The sequence below is a fragment of the Copadichromis virginalis genome, linkage group LG9, assembly GCF_057382275.1.
Source record: "Copadichromis virginalis isolate Kocher_CV1m ecotype Utaka linkage group LG9, C_Virginalis_male_GT1.1, whole genome shotgun sequence".
Classification (NCBI taxonomy): domain Eukaryota; kingdom Metazoa; phylum Chordata; class Actinopteri; order Cichliformes; family Cichlidae; genus Copadichromis; species Copadichromis virginalis.
In genome coordinates, this window is record NC_140626.1 from 7,021,973 (window position 1) to 7,040,838 (window position 18,866).

The window sequence follows — 18,866 nt, forward strand, 5'->3', positions numbered from 1 at the left end:
TGGTTAGCTGTTTTATTGTCATGCATTTTACAAGGTAAGATAACCATGTCCTGCATTCAAAACCACTGAAAATGTCTATGGTGGTGCTGTGCCTAATATTGTGCTGGTGTATGCTGGGTAATCGCACAGCTAGCGACTGGGTGACTTTATTCACCCGCTTTGGCTGTTATCAGTCCATATCCCCTAGATATGGACCATCTCCTGCTAGATTGTTCAGAAGGTTGTTATCATCCATCCAGATGGAGGATCACTAACAGGAGCGTGGGAAGACTCCAGAATCCACTCTGGCTGCAATCTGGATACAGCAGTGTGTACAGGTAAGACCGTTTAAACGGACAGCATTTATAGAATGACTATTAAAAGTCAGACCAGCGAGTGTCAATAATGTTAATGTGGTTATGTTAGTAATACACCGAGTGCTAATATAACAGCTTTAAGATGCATTTGTAGATGTTATTACGTGTTTTACCGTCTTTATGGTGCTAGCTTAAAGTTACGGTGTAAACGTTAGCTTATATTGGAGTAAAGCTGTTACTGTTTAAACGATGTTAGCACAGAAATATTAGCTTCTGTCATGACTGACGAAGTTACTAGTTAATAAAGTGACCCAGGGTCAGTGTAAAATACAATCCTAGCTGTGTGAACAAAGCCTGGCTCCTTTAATCCTGCATGAAAAACCTCAGGATGCAGGCTATTATTACTCTTTCCTGCTGGCACACCTGTCACACCTGAGAGTCAGCTAGAAACTTACAGTGACGTGGACATCATGCAAAGACTGCCAGACTCTGTAATACTGCAAATGATCAGTGACTCAAGTTAACACTAAACTTTAAACGGCACCTCTGTGTCTCTGTGTGCTGAACATTTAGGATTGAGTCAGGCTGCATCTGTGTTAGTCCTCTGACAGACTGGTGACCTGTCCAGGTGTGCTCTACCTATGACTACTGGGACAGGCTCTAGCTCCTGTAATAGAAATTTTATGTTATTCTCATTTAAAGCATTTAAGTGCTTATGCATATGCTTAGTTGTGACACTGTTATAGACTGTTCAATGAAAGTTTCTAAAACTAGATGAACTTACTTCAGCAGTTTGAGAAAACAACTCCCTTTACAGGTGCTGATAACGTCAAGGGCACAAAACAGCATAACAATTGATCCATTAGGTTTCATAGCAAGACACGTGAAGTGGCAGAGCTGACATGACTGAACTGTGATGTTTGATGTGTGTTTGCTCTCCTGTGCACAGTAATAAATAGCATGATCACAGCTCTTTCTGTGTTGCAGACTTTATTTAAAAAATTCCATGACATCTACTATAACTGAACCAACCTGGTGCTCTTCATTTATGGAGGCTGTTGAGTCTGAATGTTGGATGTTGTGTATCTCGTGTTCTCTGGGCTTTGTTGTCCTCAGTCTTTTTGCAGGATCAGAAAACAAAACCGGGAGGCGCGTAAATGTTTCTTCTCCATGATGTTTCTTCAAATGTTTCTTCTGGATGATGATATGACCGTGACACGGGATGCCACCTTTGGTCTTGTGATGAAGCAAAGCTCAGGAAGAAGTGTGATTAAATGGTACCCACATGTTGAGAAGGATGTACAGGGCACCTGCAGCCAAATCCAAGCTTCAGCTTAGTTGTAGTTGCAGAATGCTATAGGACTGAGACATCTAAGGCATCAAATGTTTGATTAAACGGATGAAAAAGAGAAGTTTTTTCCCTATAATTATCACTTCTTAAAATCTGTAGCAACTTCAAGTCTGTCAGCATGCTGAGCATGCTCAGAATGTGACAATATATTTTTGTTCAATATTTAATTTCTTTCAGTTGCAATTGTTAAATGAAAAAATATATATTCTTATAATTTAGCAAACGAATTTATCAAAAAAAACAACAACATATATCTGTATTAATTTTAGTAAATTAATTTGACACATGTATTGAAAATACCATATTGTATTCATACAGAATCAGTATGGTATCATTGTTTGTCTGTTCACTGATTGTTGAAGCTAAGAGCTACTTTGATCTGTTTAGATCTAAAGTATCCAAAGTTGAGTTCTAATGTTTCTTCACCCCTGTGTGTGTGATATGTGATTTCCTACATGCTGGCAGAGCAGAGCAGCAGTTTGTGCTCACAGATGGTGACGGTGTGGAGAGACGGTGGTATTTCCTCAGAAGAACCAGCAGAGTCACAAAGGACACCAGTCCATCTCACCACCTTGACTTGCTGACTGATGTTCGTCTGCACTGCACAGAGGAAATCAACTGACCGAGGTTTGTCCAGTGACGTGTTATGAAATGTATATTTGTTTTATGCTTACAGATATGTTTTTCTTGACAGAGGCTCTGCAGAGGTTAGACAAAGCAGAGAAAACATGTGCTTTACATTTTACTGTGATTTATTGAGATATTTGTTGCCTGATGTTCAGCAGGAATGGAGAAATAGAATCAAAGGGAGATGTTTTTCCTGTTTTTGTAATGATGTAAGTAAATCTTCAATATTATTTATTTGCTTGGTTATATTAGGAGCGTTTCTGAGTGAGGGGGAGAGGAGTCATCATCCAGGTAAAGTGACGTGGATCAGTGGATACACTTGTCTCCCCTTTAAAGGAGACGATCCAAGTCATCCTTAAATGTTAGCGCTTTCAAATACACAAACATTTTTAAAGGACAAAAATGAACATCCAACTTTGACTGTAATACAAAATAAATCTTTGCATGTGTGTTTTCAAACTCTCAGATGGGCAGTATATCAGTCTTGGAGTGTCTAACCTGCCGGAGCAGCACTGAATGACCACCGCACGAGCATGTTCCTGCAACATTCAGCATCTGATCCTTCATCTGTGTGCTTCTGCTTTTGGTAAGTAGAGTTACCCAACTCCAGTAACTATAAACACATGCCATCCATTTCTAACGGCCTGGTTACTTCCTGTCAGTTACTTTAGAAACCATGTGGTCACCTGACCTAACACTGTTTCTTCTGCTTCCCCTTAATGTTGAAGTGTCAAATGTCAAACAGCTGGAGAGGAAACTACACCAGTGTACTGGGATGTTTCAGCAACACGTGCCAGATGCTGTTCCTTCATGGTGACATCACCAGAGACAGTCCCGCCCACCTCAGGACCCATTGATTATGATGATCTTATCCATCAAACCCCCAGCAGGTGAACTTTATTCATGACATAACACCGCAACAATGTAAAAAATTAAACAGCAACAGTCTAAATGTAAAGTGCATTCTAAAGTCCTCTTCAATAAATTGTATGCAAAGAGTCATTCAGGTCACTACAGAACCCAGAGTCTTCATCATTAAATCTCTGGTTGCTTCATTTTTTCTATCCTATATCAGATATTTTAAAGGTTAGCTTAGGTAAAGTTCCATTCTCATGGTGAGGCAAAGTGCTTTATGTGTGTGTGTGCGTGTCATGAACGGCTATAAAAGGCCTATAATTAAAGAACAAAGTGGGGTTTGAGTTCGAGTTGCGGCAGACTGTCACTACTTGTAAATGGAACGCAGCCTTCCTACGGCAGACAGCTAATAACAGGAATCGGACGCGGTCCAGCCAAGTCCACAGCAACCACCATAGCAACCGCCTAGCATGACCTTAAAAACATATTCTGTCTTCATAACTATCAAAATCGTGAAATGATTTGCAAAGTGTGAAAGTGTTACAGCTGCAGAGAGCTATGGCGGTATCTATGGAAGCTGTTTACATAGCTAATAATATACGATGTAACCATGGAGACAGTCAGTCACTTGAGCTAGCGGTGCATGTTTACTACAGTGAATAAGGTGATTGAGTGCACAGCGTCCACACTCTGCAGGGGGTAAAGACATTACTTCAATATTGTTTTATATTGATATATATTAGCCTTCTGTTGACCATCACCTCAGGTTCACCATTACAGTTTCAGATTATAGATGCACACTGTCTAAACACATTCAAAAACTCATGTCTCAGAAATAAGCACAGCTGTTCATGTTTGTCATTAGAGTTTTATTTGTAAGAAAATTATGAACTTCATATTGTGCATTAAATAAAAGAACATTTCACAACTCTGAGTCAACAGAAACAGGTAACAGAAATGTCTCTAATGTGTACAGTGTAGTGTAAGCATTAAAAGATCATAAAGGAAAAACTAACATTTATGTGAAACTAATTGTAATAAAAAATGAGCAGGTGCTTTATAGATTTAAAAGAAAGAATCTGAAAACAACACTTTTTTGGTCTAAGTGATCAAAGTAGAAAACAGAACTGATGTTCAAGAACAAACCGTAGCTGCACTAATATTACACATCTCGATCATTGTACTGAACAGACATGTTGCTTTTAAAACCACATGCAGTGTGTGACCATGACTGTTCACTGAGACCATGAATGCCACTTCGCTGAAGCATTCTTCTTCTTCTTCTTGCCATTAAATTGGAAGCAGAAGCAGCACGAGCTGATTTGATCTACTGAAAGGAAAAAGCAGAACATCTGAGTTGAAACCAGTCAGCTGAAATCATTAAGACAGGAACAAATTCAATGCAGTGTCTCAAGTGGCTTAGCCTGTTACAACTGTTGATACAAGCTAAATACGGTTAGCACACAGTGTCAGGGAGCTCCAGTGTGGGAACTAGTGGCTTTAGGTTTGTAGTCATTTAACTTTCATCCATTCATTCATTTAATTCAGGAGGAAGAAATGCCAGGTTGGTGCAGGCTGGTTACATGCATTTGGTCCCATGCTGTCTTTAATTAAATGACTTGGTTCATTTTATGGCTGGGCTGTATGTGGGGTTATATCATGTTATTTGGGCAGGAGTACCTGTCCCCTGTTAGACTTAGAAAGTTTCTCCATAAGTAGAGTTTCTAACTCTTCTAGCACATCTGTGGCTGACAGCTTTTTGGTGGCTCTTTTTACCCCACACTGGTTGTGAGTGTGTAAATAGCCCCACTAGTTATTTTGGGTTGCAGTTAACTAGGGAGGAAGGGGTGGGTATGCCATGATTAGGTGAATAACAATTATATGTGATACATAAATTTCACAATGCATGCATATATCTCTATCAATTAAACCTGGCCTGAGGGCTGCCATTTTTTACATTCAGTTATTTCTCTTAGAAATGTTGGAACTAAATAATGAATGTGTTACAGTTAAAGTGAAACACTGGTCAGTGTAAATGGCTCATTGGGACACAGAAACCTTTAAATTAAACCTGATATCTAGTGTCAAACAATATCAAAGCTGTAAAAGATGTTTACATTCAGAATTTATAAAACTATGATTGTAAATAAATTCAAACAAGTGAGCTTTTCTCTTTGTGCTGAATATCAACACTGTGGTTTCTTAGACTGTAAGCTTTACTTTAGTGCAACCAGTTGCAGAAGCTGCCACTCCAAATGTCTTTTGATAACAAGAAAAAAAATACCTTTTCAGTACACGGCCTGAAGTTCTTCTCCGACATCTTCTGCAATCGGCTTTGTCTGCTGGTTTGAAGACAATAAACCACAAAAAAGATGATTTAGTCACTTTGTCTGTGTCATGCAGCTCGAATGTGTCGTGTAACGATGTTGAATAGCCGTCGTTATCCCTCTGCTTTGAGCCTTTTATCAAAAGTTACAGCTAACTTCATGAAGTTGTACAAAAAGGCTTCATTTCGCCGAGACAGTGCGTTTCTGACTATTACATGCATTTGAATGGAGTTCTTGCACGAAACAAAGTATAAGTTTTCATTATGTGAATAACTTGTATTTTACACTGACCCTGGGTCAGTATCAACTTCATGAAGACAGCTGTAACTTTTGATAGAGGACTCACACACACACATATTTATGGCTTTGCCTTATAGAATTCAGCATCTCCGTGCTGAGGAAATAGGTTTTGCAGCTGTTTGAGCTAAGATTTTCAAGTTATTCACAAATTGAAAACCTATACTTTGTGTCGGGCGAGAACTCCATTCAAATGCATGTAATAGCGAGAAACGCACTAACGTGGTGAAATAAAGCGTTTTCCATAAACTTCATAAAGACAGCTGTAAATTTTGAGAGAAGACTCACACACACATTGGGGGGATATTGAAGTCTATAAGATAAAGCCATGAATATGTTTGTCTGAGTCTTCTATCAAAAGTTACAGCAAGCTCTATGAAGTTGATGAGAAACGCTTTACTTCGCCAAGACAGTGCGTTTCTCACTGTTACATGCATTTGAATTTAGTTCTTGCCCGACACAAAGTATAGGTTTTAATTTGTGAATAACTTGAAAATCTTAGCTCAAACAGCTGCAAAACCTATTTCCTGAGCACTGAGATGCTGAATTCTATAAGGCAAAGCCATAAATATGTGTGTGTGATTCTTCTATCAACAGTTACAGCTGTCTTCTTGAAGTTGATACTGACCCAGGGTCAGTGTAAAATACAATCCTAGCTGTGTGAACAAAGCTTGGCTCCTTTAATCCTGCATGACAAACCTCAGGATGCAGGTTATTATTACTCTTTCCTGCTGGCACACCTGAGAGTCAGCTAGAAACTTACAGTGACGTGGACATCATGCAAAGACTGCCAGACTCTGTAATACTGCAAATGATCAGTGACTCAAGTTAACACTAAACTTTAAACAGTACCTCTGTGTCTCTGTGTGCTGAACATTTAGGATTGAGTCTGCATTGACTTTATTTATTGAGACTTTAATGTGCTAAAAGCAGGTTGAAGACAGCTCAGAAACATTTGAAGATTAAAATTTAGCATTATGGCTGCTGGTGGTTTGTAAAGCCTATACTCAGCTGTAGTTTTTGTTACTAATTTATGTTTGTTGTTGTTTAACACAGATTTCAGAAGAGCAAATATGCTTAATAGTTTAACTAGATTTCATTTGTCAGTGTGGGACTGCTGAGTCACCTGAAGAACTCATTTCATTCATTCTCCACATGATGTTCATATACAGAAATGTTTCACAGGAACTGGTTCCTCCCAAACTGTGAACTAGTGTGTTTCCATAGATTATCTCTGTATGAATGTACTTTTAAATGAATGCAAGTGTTTGTCCTTTTTTGTTCCTCAGTTACAGTACGTGATATCTTGATATCAGGCGGTCAACACTGGGGGAAGACAAGAAGCAGACGTACTTCCAAGAGGGAGCTGCAGTGAGGACACAGCCAGGTCACTGAGGTCAGAGGTCAGAATCTGAAACAGCTCAGGTTTATATTTTAGGGGTTATAAAAAATCAAAATGTATTTATGAAGAAACCTTTAAATAATAGTCATAATTATGATTATTATAAGAAATATCAAACATTTAAGTGGATTTTCTGTTACACATATTGTATTAGCCCTGCAATAAACTGGCAGCCTGTCTTTGTCCTGTATCAGCTGGGATAGGCTTCATCCTCCCGCAACCCTGAATTGGATACATTGTATTCCAATTATGTAATCTGATCATTTACAAACTCAAGGTATCTAATCAAAATGTAAGTAATAATTATAAAATGGGAAAGCAGAAATAAGTGTGACATAAATGTAAATGTGTTAGCTGACATAGAGGACAGCTACATGTAGTCTGAAAAACCTTTGTTGTCAAGTATTGCAGGTATATCAGCACGAGACATTCTTACATAGAAGAGTCTGTTAAAGTCTCTAACTCAGCGAAGCATTATTGGTCCCGTCTGTTTGGATAAATATAGTAAGTTGATGTTTGTCCATTTATTGACACATTTTCTTAAGTGCTTATCCAGTTCAGGATCACAGTGGAGCTGCAGCTGGATATGTTCATTAAATAAACCTTACAAAAGTTAACAATAAACCTGCATCCATGTACGTTGTTGTCCACAGGATAAGAAAATCAAACTGGAACACTGTGGAACATGTTAATAAATGTTTGTGTGTTTATGCCTGTGTCTTTCACAGGAGGCGCTGGAAGGTTTCCCTAATAGTTCCTGGTGAATCAAAGCAGAACCATAAAGGTTGCTGGATTGCATGATGGCCTTACCCCTGAGCAGTCATCCTGTTAAAGGAGGAACCAGTTAGAAGCTGTTTTCAAAGTAGCTGAGCAGATTTCATCTCAAGTAAGCGATTAACTGTTTGTTCATCTGTTCTGCCACTTAAAGAGCATTTAAGGACGTCTTTTGAGTGTCCAGCTGAATTAATTCTACTGGCTCTCATGGTCATTTGTTATTATAGACATATTTTTCATGTTCATCCAGCTATTTAGTAAATTCTATCTATTTAGTAATATCCGTCAGCTATAAAATGTAATATAAATATAAAAAATATCTAAATATCTCCTGCACTTTATATTTTAATGATGTAAGTCTGTTATCGTGTTACATTAGCATTCCTCACATATCAATGAGATGCTGTACAGTACAATCCTACTGACGCAGCAGAGGGATAACGACGGCTATTCAACATCGTTACACGACACATTCGAGCTGCATGACACAGACAAAGTGACTAAATCATCTTTTTTATGGTTTATTGTCTTCAAACCAGCAGACAAAGCCGATTGTAGAAGATGTCGGAGAAGAACTTCAGGCCGTGTACTGAAAAGGTATTTTTTTCTTGTTATCAAAAGACATTTGGAGTGGCAGCTTCTGCAACTGGTTGCACTAAAGTAAAGCTTACAGTCTAAGAAACCACAGTGTTGATATTCAGCACAAAGAGAAAAGCTCACTTGTTTGAATTTATTTACAATCATAGTTTTATAAATTCTGAATGTAAACATCTTTTACAGCTTTGATATTGTTTGACACTAGATATCAGGTTTAATTTAAAGGTTTCTGTGTCCCAATGAGCCATTTACACTGACCAGTGTTTCACTTTAACTGTAACACATTCATTATTTAGTTCCAACATTTCTAAGAGAAATAACTGAATGTAAAAAATGGCAGCCCTCAGGCCAGGTTTAATTGATAGAGATATATGCATGCATTGTGAAATTTATGTATCACATATAATTGTTATTCACCTAATCATGGCATACCCACCCCTTCCTCCCTAGTTAACTGCAACCCAAAATAACTAGTGGGGCTATTTACACACTCACAACCAGTGTGGGGTAAAAAGAGCCACCAAAAAGCTGTCAGCCACAGATGTGCTAGAAGAGTTAGAAACTCTACTTATGGAGAAACTTTCTAAGTCTAACAGGGGACAGGTACTCCTGCCCAAATAACATGATATAACCCCACATACAGCCCAGCCATAAAATGAACCAAGTCATTTAATTAAAGACAGCATGGGACCAAATGCATGTAACCAGCCTGCACCAACCTGGCATTTCTTCCTCCTGAATTAAATGAATGAATGGATGAAAGTTAAATGACTACAAACCTAAAGCCACTAGTTCCCACACTGGAGCTCCCTGACACTGTGTGCTAACCGTATTTAGCTTGTATCAACAGTTGTAACAGGCTAAGCCACTTGAGACACTGCATTGAATTTGTTCCTGTCTTAATGATTTCAGCTGACTGGTTTCAACTCAGATGTTCTGCTTTTTCCTTTCAGTAGATCAAATCAGCTCGTGCTGCTTCTGCTTCCAATTTAATGGCAAGAAGAAGAAGAAGAATGCTTCAGCGAAGTGGCGTTCATGGTCTCAGTGAACAGTCATGGTCACACACTGCATGTGGTTTTAAAAGCAACATGTCTGTTCAGTACAACGATCGAGATGTGTAATATTAGTGCAGCTACGGTTTGTTCTTGAACATCAGTTCTGTTTTCTACTTTGATCACTTAGACCAAAAAAGTGTTGTTTTCAGATTCTTTCTTTTAAATCTATAAAGCACCTGCTCATTTTTTATTACAATTAGTTTCACATAAATGTTAGTTTTTCCTTTATGATCTTTTAATGCTTACACTACACTGTACACATTAGAGACATTTCTGTTACCTGTTTCTGTTGACTCAGAGTTGTGAAATGTTCTTTTATTTAATGCACAATATGAAGTTCATAATTTTCTTACAAATAAAACTCTAATGACAAACATGAACAGCTGTGCTTATCTCTGAGACATGAGTTTTTGAATGTGTTTAGACAGTGTGCATCTGTAATCTGAAACTGTAATGGTGAACCTGAGGTGATGGTCAACAGAAGGCAAATATATATCAATATAAAACAATATTGAAGTAATGTCTTTACCCCCTGCAGAGTGTGGACGCTGTGCACTCAATCACCTTATTCACTGTAGAAAACGTGACTGACTGTCTCCATGGTTACATCGTATATTATTAGCTATGTAAACAGCTTCCATAGCTCACTGCAGCTGTAACACTTTCACACTTTGCAAATCATTTCATGATTTTGATAGTTATGAAGACAGAATATGTTTTTAAGGTCATGCTAGGCGGTTGCTATGGTGGTTGCTGTGGACTTGGCTGGACCGCGTCCGATTCCTGTTATTAGCTGTCCGCCGTAGGAAGGCTGTGTTCCATTTACAAGTAGTGACAGTCTGCCGCAACTCAAACTCAAACCCCGCTTTGTTCTTTAATTATAGGCCTTTTATAGCCGTTCATGACACGCACACACACACATAAAGCACTTTGCCTCACCATGAGAATGGAACTTTACCTAACCTAACCTTTAAAATATCTGATATAGGATAGAAAAATGAAGCAACCAGAGATTTAATGATAAAGACTCTAAAACCCACTGTCTTGACAAAATAAAGCGTTTTTGTACAACTTCATATAAATAGCTGTAACTTTTGATAGAAGATTCAGATATACGTATTCATGACTTTATCTTATAGAACTCAATATCCCCGTGCTGGGCAAACAGGTTTTGCAGCCGTTTGAGCTAAGATTTTAAAATTATTCACATAATGAAAACCTATACTTTGTTTCAGGCGAGTTTCCCATTCAAATGCATGTAACAGTGAGAAACGCATTGTCTTGGCGAAATAAAGCGTTTTTGAACAACTTCATATAAATCGCTGTAACTTTTGATGGAAGATTCAGATATACGTATTCATGACTTTATCTTATAGAACTCAATATCCCCGTGCTGGGCAAACAGGTTTTGCAGCCATTTGAGCTAAGATTTTAAAATTATTCACATAATGAAAACCTATACTTTGTTTCAGGCGAATTTCCCATTCAAATGCATGTAACAGTGAGAAACGCATTGTCTTGGCGAAATAAAGCGTTTTTGAACAACTTCATATAAATCGCTGTAACTTTTGATGGAAGACTCAGACAAACATGTTTATGGCTTTATCTTATAGAACTCAATATCCCCGTGCTGGGCAAACAGGTTTTGCAGCCATTTGAGCTAAGATTTTAAAATTATTCACATAATGAAAACCTATACTTTGTTTCAGGCGAGTTTCCCATTCAAATGCATGTAACAGTGAGAAACGCATTGTCTTGGCGAAATAAAGCGTTTTTGAACAACTTCATATAAATCGCTGTAACTTTTGATAGAAGACTCAGACAAACATGTTTATGGCTTTATCTTATAGAACTCAATATCCCCGTGCTGGGCAAACAGGTTTTGCAGCCGTTTGAGCTAAGATTTTAAAATTATTCATATAATGAAAACCTATACTTTGTTTCAGGCGAGTTTCCCATTCAAATGCATGTAACAGTGAGAAACGCATTGTCTTGGCGAAATAAAGCGTTTTTGAACAACTTCATATAAATCGCTGTAACTTTTGATGGAAGATTCAGATATACGTATTCATGACTTTATCTTATAGAACTCAATATCCCCGTGCTGGGCAAACAGGTTTTGCAGCCATTTGAGCTAAGATTTTAAAATTATTCACATAATGAAAACCTATACTTTGTTTCAGGCGAGTTTCCCATTCAAATGCATGTAACAGTGAGAAACGCATTGTCTTGGCGAAATAAAGCGTTTTTGAACAACTTCATATAAATCGCTGTAACTTTTGATGGAAGATTCAGATATACGTATTCATGACTTTATCTTATAGAACTCAATATCCCCGTGCTGGGCAAACAGGTTTTGCAGCCATTTGAGCTAAGATTTTAAAATTATTCACATAATGAAAACCTATACTTTGTTTCAGGCGAGTTTCCCATTCAAATGCATGTAACAGTGAGAAACGCATTGTCTTGGCGAAATAAAGCGTTTTTGAACAACTTCATATAAATCGCTGTAACTTTTGATGGAAGACTCAGACAAACATGTTTATGGCTTTATCTTATAGAACTCAATATCCCCGTGCTGGGCAAACAGGTTTTGCAGCCGTTTGAGCTAAGATTTTAAAATTATTCATATAATGAAAACCTATACTTTGTTTCAGGCGAGTTTCCCATTCAAATGCATGTAACAGTGAGAAACGCATTGTCTTGGCGAAATAAAGCGTTTTTGAACAACTTCATATAAATCGCTGTAACTTTTGATGGAAGACTCAGACAAACATGTTTATGGCTTTATCTTATAGAACTCAATATCCCCGTGCTGGGCAAACAGGTTTTGCAGCCGTTTGAGCTAAGATTTTAAAATTATTCATATAATGAAAACCTATACTTTGTTTCAGGCGAGTTTCCCATTCAAATGCATGTAACAGTGAGAAACGCATTGTCTTGGCGAAATAAAGCGTTTTTGAACAACTTCATATAAATCGCTGTAACTTTTGATGGAAGACTCAGATATACGTATTCATGACTTTATCTTATAGAACTCAATATCCCCGTGCTGGGCAAACAGGTTTTGCAGCCATTTGAGCTAAGATTTTAAAATTATTCACATAATGAAAACCTATACTTTGTTTCAGGCGAGTTTCCCATTCAAATGCATGTAACAGTGAGAAACGCATTGTCTTGGCGAAATAAAGCGTTTTTGAACAACTTCATATAAATCGCTGTAACTTTTGATGGAAGACTCAGACAAACATGTTTATGGCTTTATCTTATAGAACTCAATATCCCCGTGCTGGGCAAACAGGTTTTGCAGCCATTTGAGCTAAGATTTTAAAATTATTCACATAATGAAAACCTATACTTTGTTTCAGGCGAGTTTCCCATTCAAATGCATGTAACAGTGAGAAACGCATTGTCTTGGCGAAATAAAGCGTTTTTGAACAACTTCATATAAATCGCTGTAACTTTTGATGGAAGACTCAGACAAACATGTTTATGGCTTTATCTTATAGAACTCAATATCCCCGTGCTGGGCAAACAGGTTTTGCAGCCGTTTGAGCTAAGATTTTAAAATTATTCATATAATGAAAACCTATACTTTGTTTCAGGCGAGTTTCCCATTCAAATGCATGTAACAGTGAGAAACGCATTGTCTTGGCGAAATAAAGCGTTTTTGAACAACTTCATATAAATCGCTGTAACTTTTGATGGAAGACTCAGATATACGTATTCATGACTTTATCTTATAGAACTCAATATCCCCGTGCTGGGCAAACAGGTTTTGCAGCCATTTGAGCTAAGATTTTAAAATTATTCACATAATGAAAACCTATACTTTGTTTCAGGCGAGTTTCCCATTCAAATGCATGTAACAGTGAGAAACGCATTGTCTTGGCGAAATAAAGCGTTTTTGAACAACTTCATATAAATCGCTGTAACTTTTGATGGAAGACTCAGACAAACATGTTTATGGCTTTATCTTATAGAACTCAATATCCCCGTGCTGGGCAAACAGGATTTGCAGCCGTTTGAGCTAAGATTTTAAAATTATTCATATAATGAAAACCTATACTTTGTTTCAGGCGAGTTTCCCATTCAAATGCATGTAACAGTGAGAAACGCATTGTCTTGGCGAAATAAAGCGTTTTTGAACAACTTCATATAAATCGCTGTAACTTTTGATGGAAGACTCAGACAAACATGTTTATGGCTTTATCTTATAGAACTCAATATCCCCGTGCTGGGCAAACAGGTTTTGCAGCCGTTTGAGCTAAGATATTTAAAATTATTCACATAATGAAAACCTATACTTTGTTTCAGGCGAGTTTCCCATTCAAATGCATGTAACAGTGAGAAACGCATTGTCTTGGCGAAATAAAGCGTTTTTGAACAACTTCATATAAATCGCTGTAACTTTTGATGGAAGACTCAGATATACGTATTCATGACTTTATCTTATAGAACTCAATATCCCCGTGCTGGGCAAACAGGTTTTGCAGCCATTTGAGCTAAGATTTTAAAATTATTCACATAATGAAAACCTATACTTTGTTTCAGGCGAGTTTCCCATTCAAATGCATGTAACAGTGAGAAACGCATTGTCTTGGCGAAATAAAGCGTTTTTGAACAACTTCATATAAATCGCTGTAACTTTTGATGGAAGACTCAGACAAACATGTTTATGGCTTTATCTTATAGAACTCAATATCCCCGTGCTGGGCAAACAGGTTTTGCAGCCATTTGAGCTAAGATTTTAAAATTATTCACATAATGAAAACCTATACTTTGTTTCAGGCGAGTTTCCCATTCAAATGCATGTAACAGTGAGAAACGCATTGTCTTGGCGAAATAAAGCGTTTTTGAACAACTTCATATAAATCGCTGTAACTTTTGATGGAAGACTCAGACAAACATGTTTATGGCTTTATCTTATAGAACTCAATATCCCCGTGCTGGGCAAACAGGTTTTGCAGCCGTTTGAGCTAAGATTTTAAAATTATTCATATAATGAAAACCTATACTTTGTTTCAGGCGAGTTTCCCATTCAAATGCATGTAACAGTGAGAAACGCATTGTCTTGGCGAAATAAAGCGTTTTTGAACAACTTCATATAAATCGCTGTAACTTTTGATGGAAGACTCAGATATACGTATTCATGACTTTATCTTATAGAACTCAATATCCCCGTGCTGGGCAAACAGGTTTTGCAGCCATTTGAGCTAAGATTTTAAAATTATTCACATAATGAAAACCTATACTTTGTTTCAGGCGAGTTTCCCATTCAAATGCATGTAACAGTGAGAAACGCATTGTCTTGGCGAAATAAAGCGTTTTTGAACAACTTCATATAAATCGCTGTAACTTTTGATGGAAGACTCAGACAAACATGTTTATGGCTTTATCTTATAGAACTCAATATCCCCGTGCTGGGCAAACAGGTTTTGCAGCCGTTTGAGCTAAGATTTTAAAATTATTCATATAATGAAAACCTATACTTTGTTTCAGGCGAGTTTCCCATTCAAATGCATGTAACAGTGAGAAACGCATTGTCTTGGCGAAATAAAGCGTTTTTGAACAACTTCATATAAATCGCTGTAACTTTTGATGGAAGACTCAGACAAACATGTTTATGGCTTTATCTTATAGAACTCAATATCCCCGTGCTGGGCAAACAGGTTTTGCAGCCGTTTGAGCTAAGATTTTAAAATTATTCACATAATGAAAACCTATACTTTGTTTCAGGCGAGTTTCCCATTCAAATGCATGTAACAGTGAGAAACGCATTGTCTTGGCGAAATAAAGCGTTTTTGAACAACTTCATATAAATCGCTGTAACTTTTGATGGAAGACTCAGACAAACATGTTTATGGCTTTATCTTATAGAACTCAATATCCCCGTGCTGGGCAAACAGGTTTTGCAGCCGTTTGAGCTAAGATTTTAAAATTATTCATATAATGAAAACCTATACTTTGTTTCAGGCGAGTTTCCCATTCAAATGCATGTAACAGTGAGAAACGCATTGTCTTGGCGAAATAAAGCGTTTTTGAACAACTTCATATAAATCGCTGTAACTTTTGATGGAAGACTCAGATATACGTATTCATGACTTTATCTTATAGAACTCAATATCCCCGTGCTGGGCAAACAGGTTTTGCAGCCATTTGAGCTAAGATTTTAAAATTATTCACATAATGAAAACCTATACTTTGTTTCAGGCGAGTTTCCCATTCAAATGCATGTAACAGTGAGAAACGCATTGTCTTGGCGAAATAAAGCGTTTTTGAACAACTTCATATAAATCGCTGTAACTTTTGATGGAAGACTCAGACAAACATGTTTATGGCTTTATCTTATAGAACTCAATATCCCCGTGCTGGGCAAACAGGTTTTGCAGCCATTTGAGCTAAGATTTTAAAATTATTCACATAATGAAAACCTATACTTTGTTTCAGGCGAGTTTCCCATTCAAATGCATGTAACAGTGAGAAACGCATTGTCTTGGCGAAATAAAGCGTTTTTGAACAACTTCATATAAATCGCTGTAACTTTTGATGGAAGACTCAGACAAACATGTTTATGGCTTTATCTTATAGAACTCAATATCCCCGTGCTGGGCAAACAGGTTTTGCAGCCATTTGAGCTAAGATTTTAAAATTATTCACATAATGAAAACCTATACTTTGTTTCAGGCGAGTTTCCCATTCAAATGCATGTAACAGTGAGAAACGCATTGTCTTGGCGAAATAAAGCGTTTTTGAACAACTTCATATAAATCGCTGTAACTTTTGATGGAAGACTCAGACAAACATGTTTATGGCTTTATCTTATAGAACTCAATATCCCCGTGCTGGGCAAACAGGTTTTGCAGCCATTTGAGCTAAGATTTTAAAATTATTCACATAATGAAAACCTATACTTTGTTTCAGGCGAGTTTCCCATTCAAATGCATGTAACAGTGAGAAACGCATTGTCTTGGCGAAATAAAGCGTTTTTGAACAACTTCATATAAATCGCTGTAACTTTTGATGGAAGACTCAGACAAACATGTTTATGGCTTTATCTTATAGAACTCAATATCCCCGTGCTGGGCAAACAGGTTTTGCAGCCATTTGAGCTAAGATTTTAAAATTATTCACATAATGAAAACCTATACTTTGTTTCAGGCGAGTTTCCCATTCAAATGCATGTAACAGTGAGAAACGCATTGTCTTGGCGAAATAAAGCGTTTTTGAACAACTTCATATAAATCGCTGTAACTTTTGATGGAAGACTCAGACAAACATGTTTATGGCTTTATCTTATAGAACTCAATATCCCCGTGCTGGGCAAACAGGTTTTGCAGCCGTTTGAGCTAAGATTTTAAAATTATTCATATAATGAAAACCTATACTTTGTTTCAGGCGAGTTTCCCATTCAAATGCATGTAACAGTGAGAAACGCATTGTCTTGGCGAAATAAAGCGTTTTTGAACAACTTCATATAAATCGCTGTAACTTTTGATGGAAGACTCAGATATACGTATTCATGACTTTATCTTATAGAACTCAATATCCCCGTGCTGGGCAAACAGGTTTTGCAGCCATTTGAGCTAAGATTTTAAAATTATTCACATAATGAAAACCTATACTTTGTTTCAGGCGAGTTTCCCATTCAAATGCATGTAACAGTGAGAAACGCATTGTCTTGGCGAAATAAAGCGTTTTTGAACAACTTCATATAAATCGCTGTAACTTTTGATGGAAGACTCAGACAAACATGTTTATGGCTTTATCTTATAGAACTCAATATCCCCGTGCTGGGCAAACAGGTTTTGCAGCCGTTTGAGCTAAGATTTTAAAATTATTCATATAATGAAAACCTATACTTTGTTTCAGGCGAGTTTCCCATTCAAATGCATGTAACAGTGAGAAACGCATTGTCTTGGCGAAATAAAGCGTTTTTGAACAACTTCATATAAATCGCTGTAACTTTTGATGGAAGACTCAGATATACGTATTCATGACTTTATCTTATAGAACTCAATATCCCCGTGCTGGGCAAACAGGTTTTGCAGCCATTTGAGCTAAGATTTTAAAATTATTCACATAATGAAAACCTATACTTTGTTTCAGGCGAGTTTCCCATTCAAATGCATGTAACAGTGAGAAACGCATTGTCTTGGCGAAATAAAGCGTATTTGAACAACTTCATATAAATCGCTGTAACTTTTGATGGAAGACTCAGACAAACATGTTTATGGCTTTATCTTATAGAACTCAATATCCCCGTGCTGGGCAAACAGGTTTTGCAGCCATTTGAGCTAAGATTTTAAAATTATTCACATAATGAAAACCTATACTTTGTTTCAGGCGAGTTTCCCATTCAAATGCATGTAACAGTGAGAAACGCATTGTCTTGGCGAAATAAAGCGTTTTTGAACAACTTCATATAAATCGCTGTAACTTTTGATGGAAGACTCAGACAAACATGTTTATGGCTTTATCTTATAGAACTCAATATCCCCGTGCTGGGCAAACAGGTTTTGCAGCCATTTGAGCTAAGATTTTAAAATTATTCACATAATGAAAACCTATACTTTGTTTCAGGCGAGTTTCCCATTCAAATGCATGTAACAGTGAGAAACGCATTGTCTTGGCGAAATAAAGCGTTTTTGAACAACTTCATATAAATCGCTGTAACTTTTGATGGAAGACTCAGACAAACATGTTTATGGCTTTATCTTATAGAACTCAATATCCCCGTGCTGGGCAAACAGGTTTTGCAGCCATTTGAGCTAAGATTTTAAAATTATTCACATAATGAAAACCTATACTTTGTTTCAGGCGAGTTTCCCATTCAAATGCATGTAACAGTGAGAAACGCATTGTCTTGGCGAAATAAAGCGTTTTTGAACAACTTCATATAAATCGCTGTAACTTTTGATGGAAGACTCAGACAAACATGTTTATGGCTTTATCTTATAGAACTCAATATCCCCGTGCTGGGCAAACAGGTTTTGCAGCCATTTGAGCTAAGATTTTAAAATTATTCACATAATGAAAACCTATACTTTGTTTCAGGCGAGTTTCCCATTCAAATGCATGTAACAGTGAGAAACGCATTGTCTTGGCGAAATAAAGCGTTTTTGAACAACTTCATATAAATCGCTGTAACTTTTGATGGAAGACTCAGACAAACATGTTTATGGCTTTATCTTATAGAACTCAATATCCCCGTGCTGGGCAAACAGGTTTTGCAGCCGTTTGAGCTAAGATTTTAAAATTATTCATATAATGAAAACCTATACT

General features: G+C 37.2%; 2 long non-coding RNA genes across 7 annotated transcripts; one reads left to right on the forward strand and one right to left on the reverse strand.

The window, feature by feature from the left end:
* Window positions 1–1,155: 1,155 nt before the first annotated feature.
* Window positions 1,156–9,945, forward strand: LOC146701192 (uncharacterized). Of its 6 annotated transcripts, none has more exons than XR_014922156.1 (9): window positions 1,156–1,573; window positions 2,113–2,274; window positions 2,527–2,635; window positions 2,741–2,860; window positions 3,003–3,164; window positions 7,043–7,156; window positions 7,884–8,041; window positions 8,469–8,526; window positions 9,480–9,944. It is a non-coding gene; the product is annotated as an uncharacterized LOC146701192 (long non-coding RNA). The 6 variants fall into 6 exon arrangements; XR_014922157.1 differs by having other exon boundaries at window positions 2,118–2,274; XR_014922155.1 differs by lacking the exon at window positions 1,156–1,573 and having other exon boundaries at window positions 1,916–2,274; window positions 8,472–8,526; window positions 9,480–9,945.
* On the reverse strand, window positions 3,984–5,735 carry LOC146701193 (uncharacterized). Its single transcript, XR_014922362.1, has 2 exons — window positions 5,414–5,735; window positions 3,984–4,459 (listed from the first exon to the last, which is right to left on the reverse strand). It is a non-coding gene; the product is annotated as an uncharacterized LOC146701193 (long non-coding RNA).
* Window positions 9,946–18,866: the final 8,921 nt, after the last annotated feature.